Consider the following 8,038-nt stretch of genomic DNA (forward strand, 5'->3'; position numbering starts at 1 on the left):
CGTAAACACGGATATTTCTGAAGTGAATAAAATAGATTTTGAAATCCACCGATGTGAATTTTTTTTTGGGGGGGGGTTTCTGTTACATATGATATTTTAAATTAAAAAATTACATCAAATAACTCTTTGCATTATTCAAAACATTTTTCTAACTGAAAGGACATATTTAAAACCAACGTTTGCGAAAATAATGACCGTTTAGGGACACTTGTGGATACAGTGGATATCGTTTGGAATCCACTAAAACTTATATTCTGGATATCCCCACAGACATTTTTTGTGGACACAGTTTACGGCATTTATAGAACATAACTAAAAGAAACAAGTAGACAGCAAGCTTATGAGTTATTTGGCGCCAGAGATTCAGTTCATTTAGCATGGTTATTAGTATTCAGAGCATGTAAATATTCTTTTGATAGTCAAGCATCACATTTTAGTTTTTTAAATTTTCAGCAGGAAGATAAGCGGCAAACTGATAAAAGAACAGATGTACATTAACATTATTAAAAAATGTGCATTATCTTCCCAAATACTAGACACGAAAATACATTTCAGAGTTTCACTGCAATGACACGTGCTGCATTTCACGAGAAAAGTAATTTCTTTTGATTTTGAGCACTTTAAAGTAAAGGAGAATGCTAAGCATCATCCAGAAATAGTATTTCTTTTTCATAATAACAATAATAAAAAAAAAGATGACTGCGTATTTCGCCACTATTTTGTATCCTACATTAAAATTTTAACAAAATCTTTCAAAAAAATTGATTGTATTTTCAAATACATGTTAATGTTCATACCTTATATACTAAGTGTACAGATAACTTTAACTAGTGTATAGACACTAGTTAAAGTTAACGGTGTATTGCGATTTTGCGTCGAATCACTCTGAATGTCTGTTTCACTTTTCAAACTGTTGCCACCAAATATTATTGCCCTATGTTGTATTTGAAGAAATTAAATAATAAAGAATCTGCATAAATGTATGTATGTTTCCCGCACTGTGATAAAATAACGCTACCTAGAGCCATCGAATTCTGAATGACGTAATCCTACTGCCAATATGGGCATCTGGAAGCCCAAATTTTAAATTTGGAATTTGTTTTATTATCGATTTCATATTTTGTAAAAATGTAAAAAAAATTTTCATTAACAACTCAAGGATTTCAAAGCGAGCAATGGCAACGTTGAACAGAAAAAATATTTTTATCTCCAGCGCGTAAGACTGTATATCTGAAATTCTAAAGATATGCACAATTTAAAATTATTTTGCGATATTGCTCTTGAACTGAATTTTACGGTTTAAGTGTGGAGAACATGATACTTAATAAATAAAGGTAACACACAAAATGTTACAAAAACGCTCCTTTGGACGTAATTTAAAATCTGAAACCTATCAGATTTTCTTTTTAAAATTTGATTACATAACTTTGTTTTTAATTAGAAATCAGGAAAAGTGATTATTGCTGATTATTATTATTAAATAATTTAGTTTTTTTCTTGAGAGCAGTCATATAACCGCTATCGCGGTTTTGTATAAATTTCTGCGGCTCTAGTGCTAATTAAGAAATTCTTATTCACCAGCCCAGAATCCGATCCTAATATTGCCCTATCAAATGTATTTGTATAAATCATTACAAAACAATTTAAATGCAATTTAGAGTAAGTACTAATTTATCTCTTGTAGATTTTCGCTCGTTCACAAAAAGTCTACCTCCACTAAAGGCCTTGACATGCATTTCACGATTTAATTCAGACAGCGGGCGTATCTAGAGGGGCGGGAGTGGCGGTCCGCCCTGGGCGCATTATTTTCCACTTTAAACATTATTTTGTAGGGGTTAATCATATGGATCGTCGAGGCAGGCGAAGAATAATGAAATTCCAAATTCTCGTACGAAATAAAATTATGAAGAAATCTCATTTTTTACTCTAGATAAAGTATTCAAAGAAACCACCCCGAGGTTTCAAGAAATTGCATACTCTTGTTATAGCTATTTTATTTCTTCAGAAGTTTTGAATGAAAATTACGAATCTCAAGTAAATTATGATACGGTGATATTAATGAGGAAGAATTCCTCTTTAAGAGAAAAATATTTCATAATTTTTTTCCCGTTATTGCTAAGGAAAACAACACAGGAATGTGGTAGGGCGATCCTTTTGAATTTTTGCAACGTATTTCAAAATACGATATCCAGAACATAGATTTAAATATTGCAATACTACTACAAAATGTTTGAAGAAATTGGTATAAGTGTTGATAGTTGTGAGAAGTGTTTTTCTAAAAAAAAAAAAAAAAAGCAACTGGAGCAATCAAAGTTCTCTTCAGTGTTGTTGATGGTTTTAATAATAATAATTTAAGTTTAAATGTTGCAAACAAAGTTTTTCATGAAAAATAAATATAGAGTTTTTTTATTTATTTCCCTACACGTCATTTTGATATTTTCTTAATTATGTGTTCGTATATTAAGAAAGGCGTTAAACTCAGAGACCGCCTTGGGCGATTAAAGTTCTAGCTGCTGCACTAAGTCGAGAACATGTAGTGCAACGAGTGCATGTAACGCATGTAGTGCTCCACTGAACCGAAAGCATGTAGTAAATCGTAATGTCAGTAAAAATAAAATATGCAAAGTTTGCCAAATTAAAAAAAAAAAAAAAAAAAAAAAAAAAAAAATTCTTATCAAAATGCGAAAAATTCTTAAATAGAAATATGTGTACAAAAAAATTTTAAAAAAAAAAAAATTAAATGCATATTTGTAACATTTACGGCTGGTGCCATCTATGCTTAGAGTAGAAGTCTTCGTTACTGGCTGTAGCAGGTGTTTTACACATTTTGCTATAAAAAATAATTCTTAAGCAATACGTCGTTTCGGAAGAACCCAAAAGATAAACAGCAGACGGGGAAAAAAAAAATTCTAACCAAGAAAAAAAAAAAAAAATGAACACCGAGCCAGCCAGGATTCGAACCTGGAATCTCCTGATCCGTAGTCAGGCGCGTTATCCGTTGCGCCACTGGCCCACATTACGTATTGAAGATAAATGATTTAAATCCCATGACTTCCAAATTTTAGTAGGGCTGTACGCTTTAATTGCAGTGTTTCTGTACGTTAAATTCCCTTACAAGAAACTTGCAAAAGGCATACTAGTTAGTAAGTTCGTAGACAGGTGGAAAAAAGTAAGGAATGATATCTTTAGTAGATATTATACACATATATATAGATATATTTTCACCTGCTCCCTAATAATAAGCTTTTTGCAATGGAAAATACTGTAAAGTATTTAAGATGGACGCATTTTTATTAAATATTTTTTTATTAGGGATATAGGCATGTAACTTCTTTTTCTGCAAACTGTTGCAAAAGGCATGAAATTAAATTAATTGAATGGAAGAATATCACCATTCATGAAGGAAAATTATACTAAATATTTAATAAATTGTTAGTAAATAAAAATAATATTTATTTAATGCGAGTTAACGAAAAAGGCCCAAGCAGAAGTCAAAAATATTTTACAACTCCTAAAAAAAATATTTCCACCATCAGTATGTGCTACCATCTATTGGTTAAAGAGAACACTAAATAGTTTAATTTTCAATAATTTTCGAAAAATGAATGCTACTGTAGGCATTATTTAATGAAAATGTTCACACATTCTCTTGAAAGTTAGCCCTGAGGTTGACCGCTGTTCAGAAATTAAACTCTTGTGTTTTCACAAAATAAATATCTTTTCTCCCGAGATGATGAAACTCATGTCGCCATCTATGGGTAGCAGGAATAACTATTTGCAAAGTATAACAAATAGTTTAGTGTTCAATAATTCTTAAAATTATTCTTATATATTTATGCAAGATTCTGAAAATTATAAAGGGGGAAGGAAAATTTCTGTGTAGTTGTATTTATGCAGAGAATAAGCATAAAAAACATTTTCGTACTTGTATTTAATCGCTGTACGTAAGAAACATTTCATTTTAGAAAGGCGTATTAATTTAGGCTTTCTGCAAATTAATTTGAGAAATTCTAGATTTCATTATGTTCTGCCATCTAGTGGCCTCGAAATATAACAAATAGATTAGTGTTCAAATAATTCTGAAAGTTATTCTTATACATGCATTTTGAAAATGAAAGGGAAAGAAGAAAAGTTCTGTATAATTGGTATTTATGCAGAGAACGAGGTGTAAGAAACATTTTCGTAATGGTATTTAATCATTGTACGTAAGAAACACGTCGTTTTAGAAAGTGTTTTGAGTAGCTGATTTAAATTTTGCTTCTCTGAGATCAGGTATTATTTCTAAAGGTAAATTTTTTGGACGGGTAATGGATGTGCAAAGTTCGGATATTTATTAGTTTGAAATGCAAGCAGTTCAGGAAATAAACATTTAATTTTAATCGTCTATATTTCCTCTTTACTTACATAAATCATACGATATGTAAGTAATAAATACATACATAAACATATACATATTTATTCAAACTTAACAAACATTCTCTATTCGTAAAAAGCAAATTGAAAGTTAATTAAATTTAAATAATGAAATTTAATTGCAAACAAATAAATGATTAATTAAAAGAATTTTTTTTGGAATTATATAATTATTCAGGGATTTTGATACTTGCACTTGATTTACATATGCTCTCAGAATTTAAATGATATTGTAGATTAGTTCGCAGCAATAATTAATTTTTTATTTGTTTACATATTTATTCATCTATATATATATAGATGAATAAATAGGTATTATTAAGTATTACGTTCCATATAAACATATGCATAGTTGTATATATGTGTATACACACAGACACACACATATATATATATATATATATATGTGATGTACCAGCTTTTGTCGTAGCTTAAAGTATCAGACGATAAGTTTTAAAAAACAGAATTCATTTATTATATTTCAGGAGAAAATAGCAGTTACAAAATCAGATATCCGGAGTAAATAAAAAGAATTACTAATAACTTTTTGTATGAAGTTTACTGCATCGTTGCATTGAAGAAAAGCCCCGATATTCCTTTTGCGAGTCTTTTTATAGCCTCTGGAAAGGCGGAGCTTCCAAGAAATGACGTCAGCCTCGTCAGCCAATCCAGTTCGCTTTAAATACTTCCAGAACATTCTATAACTGTACGTGTAGAAAAGGCAGGAAAAACAACTTGACTACGGGGCTGTGGATTTAATTCCACGTACTTTCAAATAAGAGAACGTCGCCATTAAAAATGAAAAGAACATACTTTTAGAATTTTAAGTGTATTCTTGACTATGGAATTTTATTATTACATATATATATTTCATGTTCATGTATTTATATATGTATATATAAACATGAGCAAATATTTTTTAGAGCTTTTAAATCATCTTGTATATGTCTTGACATGTCCTCAAGAAACCAATAAATATAGATAAAAAAATTAAGTGAAAAAAAAATCGGTAAATGTTTGGTTTGCCAATATTCAAGGCCAAGTAGCTTTTTTTTATAAACAATTAAAATCAAAGAAAAAGAAATAAAGAGTTAATAAGATAAAGAATAATGAAAATGGCTCTTTAAACACACGCTCATCAGTGAGAAGGCGAATTAGAAAAAATTTGACTATTTTAATTAAAACAAAAGCTCTAATTCTGAAATTATACAACCCAAGGTAAAAATTTAAAAATGTCAAATAATAAAAACAAAATAAAATGGCGACTAATCCGCAACCCTAAAAGATGTAGATAAACGGCCATTTAACCAAATTCAAAGCCCTATATTCAGCAAAAATTTAAACCCTTAAATAAAAAACAAATTAAAAAAAAAAAAGGGGGCAGTGCCTGGATTTCATCTAGATGGTAATAATCCAATATGGCCGTTAAGCCAAAAATCACAGCTCAAAAGCTGGTATGATTAAATAGTTATAAAAAATCAAAAAACAAAAAGGAAGAGGGAATATATATATATATATGTACATGGGCATAAATATGCATATGTTTATCTTGCTTGTAAAGAACTATCAGGTGAAAGTCTGTCTATCCTAACTCAGTCACACTATGATAATTACTAACCTAAGTCTGCCTTAATTGTATTTTTTCCTTTTCTGAGATGTAGCTTTCCAGCACATTTTAATAAAAGCACATTTTAACTTACTAGTAAATAGAATTGTTCTAAAATATTAAAGATGTACGCTTTTATTAATGATATAATTATGAGTCGTTATAGTGCTGTCACTAAGCTTTTTGGCCCTTTTTGGCCTCTTGCAGCTCATAAATTTTGCTGCTCCTAAAGTCTACCGTCCATTTCGGTAGCTGCACTACAGCTCTGATGAGCCCTGAGTGGCCGTATTATTAAAAGTAAAAGATGGCGACTAAAGAAATAATAAATTATATAGCGCTTCTAAATTTTGAGTAGTAGAGTAAGAGAAGAGATCTGAGACAATAGAAGTGCAAGTGCGCCATGAAATTTGTTTGTTTATAACTTTCTTCAAATTTAATGGCAAAATGGTCTTTTCAAACGATATTCATCTGATTTTTAACAACTGTAAATAAAAATAACTAAAAATCTTTAGTTTCTTTTTTAGTATTTTATTTTTATTAATCAAGTATTATGGTTTAAGTCTTTATTATACTTCTTTCCGTATTCCTCACCAGAATGAAAATGAGGTTTTGTATATTTATAAGCTGAGGGTTTTGAATATTTGGATTAGAACTTCTTGCAGCCGCGTTTTGCCGTTACTTACTGTTGCCAGCTCAGCCTAAAGTAATATTCCGGCTTTAGTGTCTTGCTAGCCGATGTTCTAAAATACTCGCCGGTAAAATTCTGAGCCAGCTGAATTAGTCTATTTTATGTGCAGTCTCCGACTACGTTATCTACCTTTGAAATTTAAGTTTTTGTTACGTAATTTAAATACCTGCAAGGAGCGGCCTCTTCTCTTATCAAATAACCCCATTATGCTCTGCCATAATTCAAATAATCCAATCCATTCATTGCCCGCGAGTCATGAATCTGCAGTTTCTAATTTAGGTTTACAAGTCTGGCTCCTCTAGTAATTTAAGTAAACAAACATATATTACTTTTAGAACAGATTTTGATATCCATAAAAAACATAAGTTTTAAATGTTCTGAATTTTACATCAGGTTTTTCACACACAGAATAGGGTTAAGATATTTAGAGGCCCCAATTTCTTAAAGGCTGTCATATATATTTATAGTATAATGCAGTAGTTTTCAGCCTTTTTGTCCCATGAACCTCTTTCATCCATTGAGAGAATATCATCCTCCCTCCTTTGCCAAACTCAATATAGTACATTTATTTACAAATATAATTTATTTAAATTTAGACTGTCTTTAATGTGTTTTATAAATTAAACAAAAATAAATGTATAGAAAATGTTGACAAATACCAAAACTTGAATGAATGTAGTTTTTTATACTCATAAATTAAAATTAAATACTTAACAGGTAAATGAAAGGCAGACCGCATGTCCAGTGAAACTACGAAATTCACCTATGGGAAGGGGGAAATCCGAACATGGTATTTTAATTCAACCCCTGATATTTTAATTTCTATCAGCTGAACTTGCAGTTTCAAGATCACATCGCAAATCTGAATAATTAAATAAAGTACTATGATATGCTTTAGAATTGGTAAACATGACTGATGATTGAAACTTGGACAATGTGATAATATTTATCAGGAACGGATTATGGTGAAACAGATTATGCTGAAAGTGAAATAGGGGAAGAATTATACGCAGAGTAAAACTGACTCTCGAGTAAAACCAAAGATAATTGGATTTATTTCACTAGGAGTGCTTTCTACGATTCAATACTATCATCTACATCACCTGACACTCATTTGCTGAAAGAGCTTCTGCTAAAATAAAATTTGCTCTAGTTATTGGTGGTTTTTCACAGAATTAACAATCACTACAAATGAGTATGTCAGGTGAAAAGAAAATCAAATACAAATAAAGCGATTGGTATGAAAATGGCTGAAGGAAACACTTAGATATTTAAATGTTTAAAAGTTACTAGTTTATAGAAATAGTGGTTTAAAATCCAGAAAGGTAAGG

The 8,038-nt window shown here is 30.3% G+C and overlaps 1 non-coding gene across 1 annotated transcript; it reads right to left on the reverse strand.

The window, feature by feature from the left end:
• Positions 1 to 2,940: 2,940 nt before the first annotated feature.
• On the reverse strand, positions 2,941 to 3,013 carry TRNAR-ACG (transfer RNA arginine (anticodon ACG)). The gene has a single exon. It is a non-coding gene; the product is annotated as a tRNA-Arg (tRNA).
• Between the last annotated feature and the right edge of the window lie 5,025 nt (positions 3,014 to 8,038).

The sequence above is a fragment of the Stegodyphus dumicola genome, chromosome X2 (genome assembly GCF_044657685.1).
Source record: "Stegodyphus dumicola isolate Sdum_Otavi_A_Nest chromosome X2, ASM4465768v1".
NCBI classification, from domain to species: Eukaryota; Metazoa; Arthropoda; class Arachnida; order Araneae; family Eresidae; genus Stegodyphus; species Stegodyphus dumicola.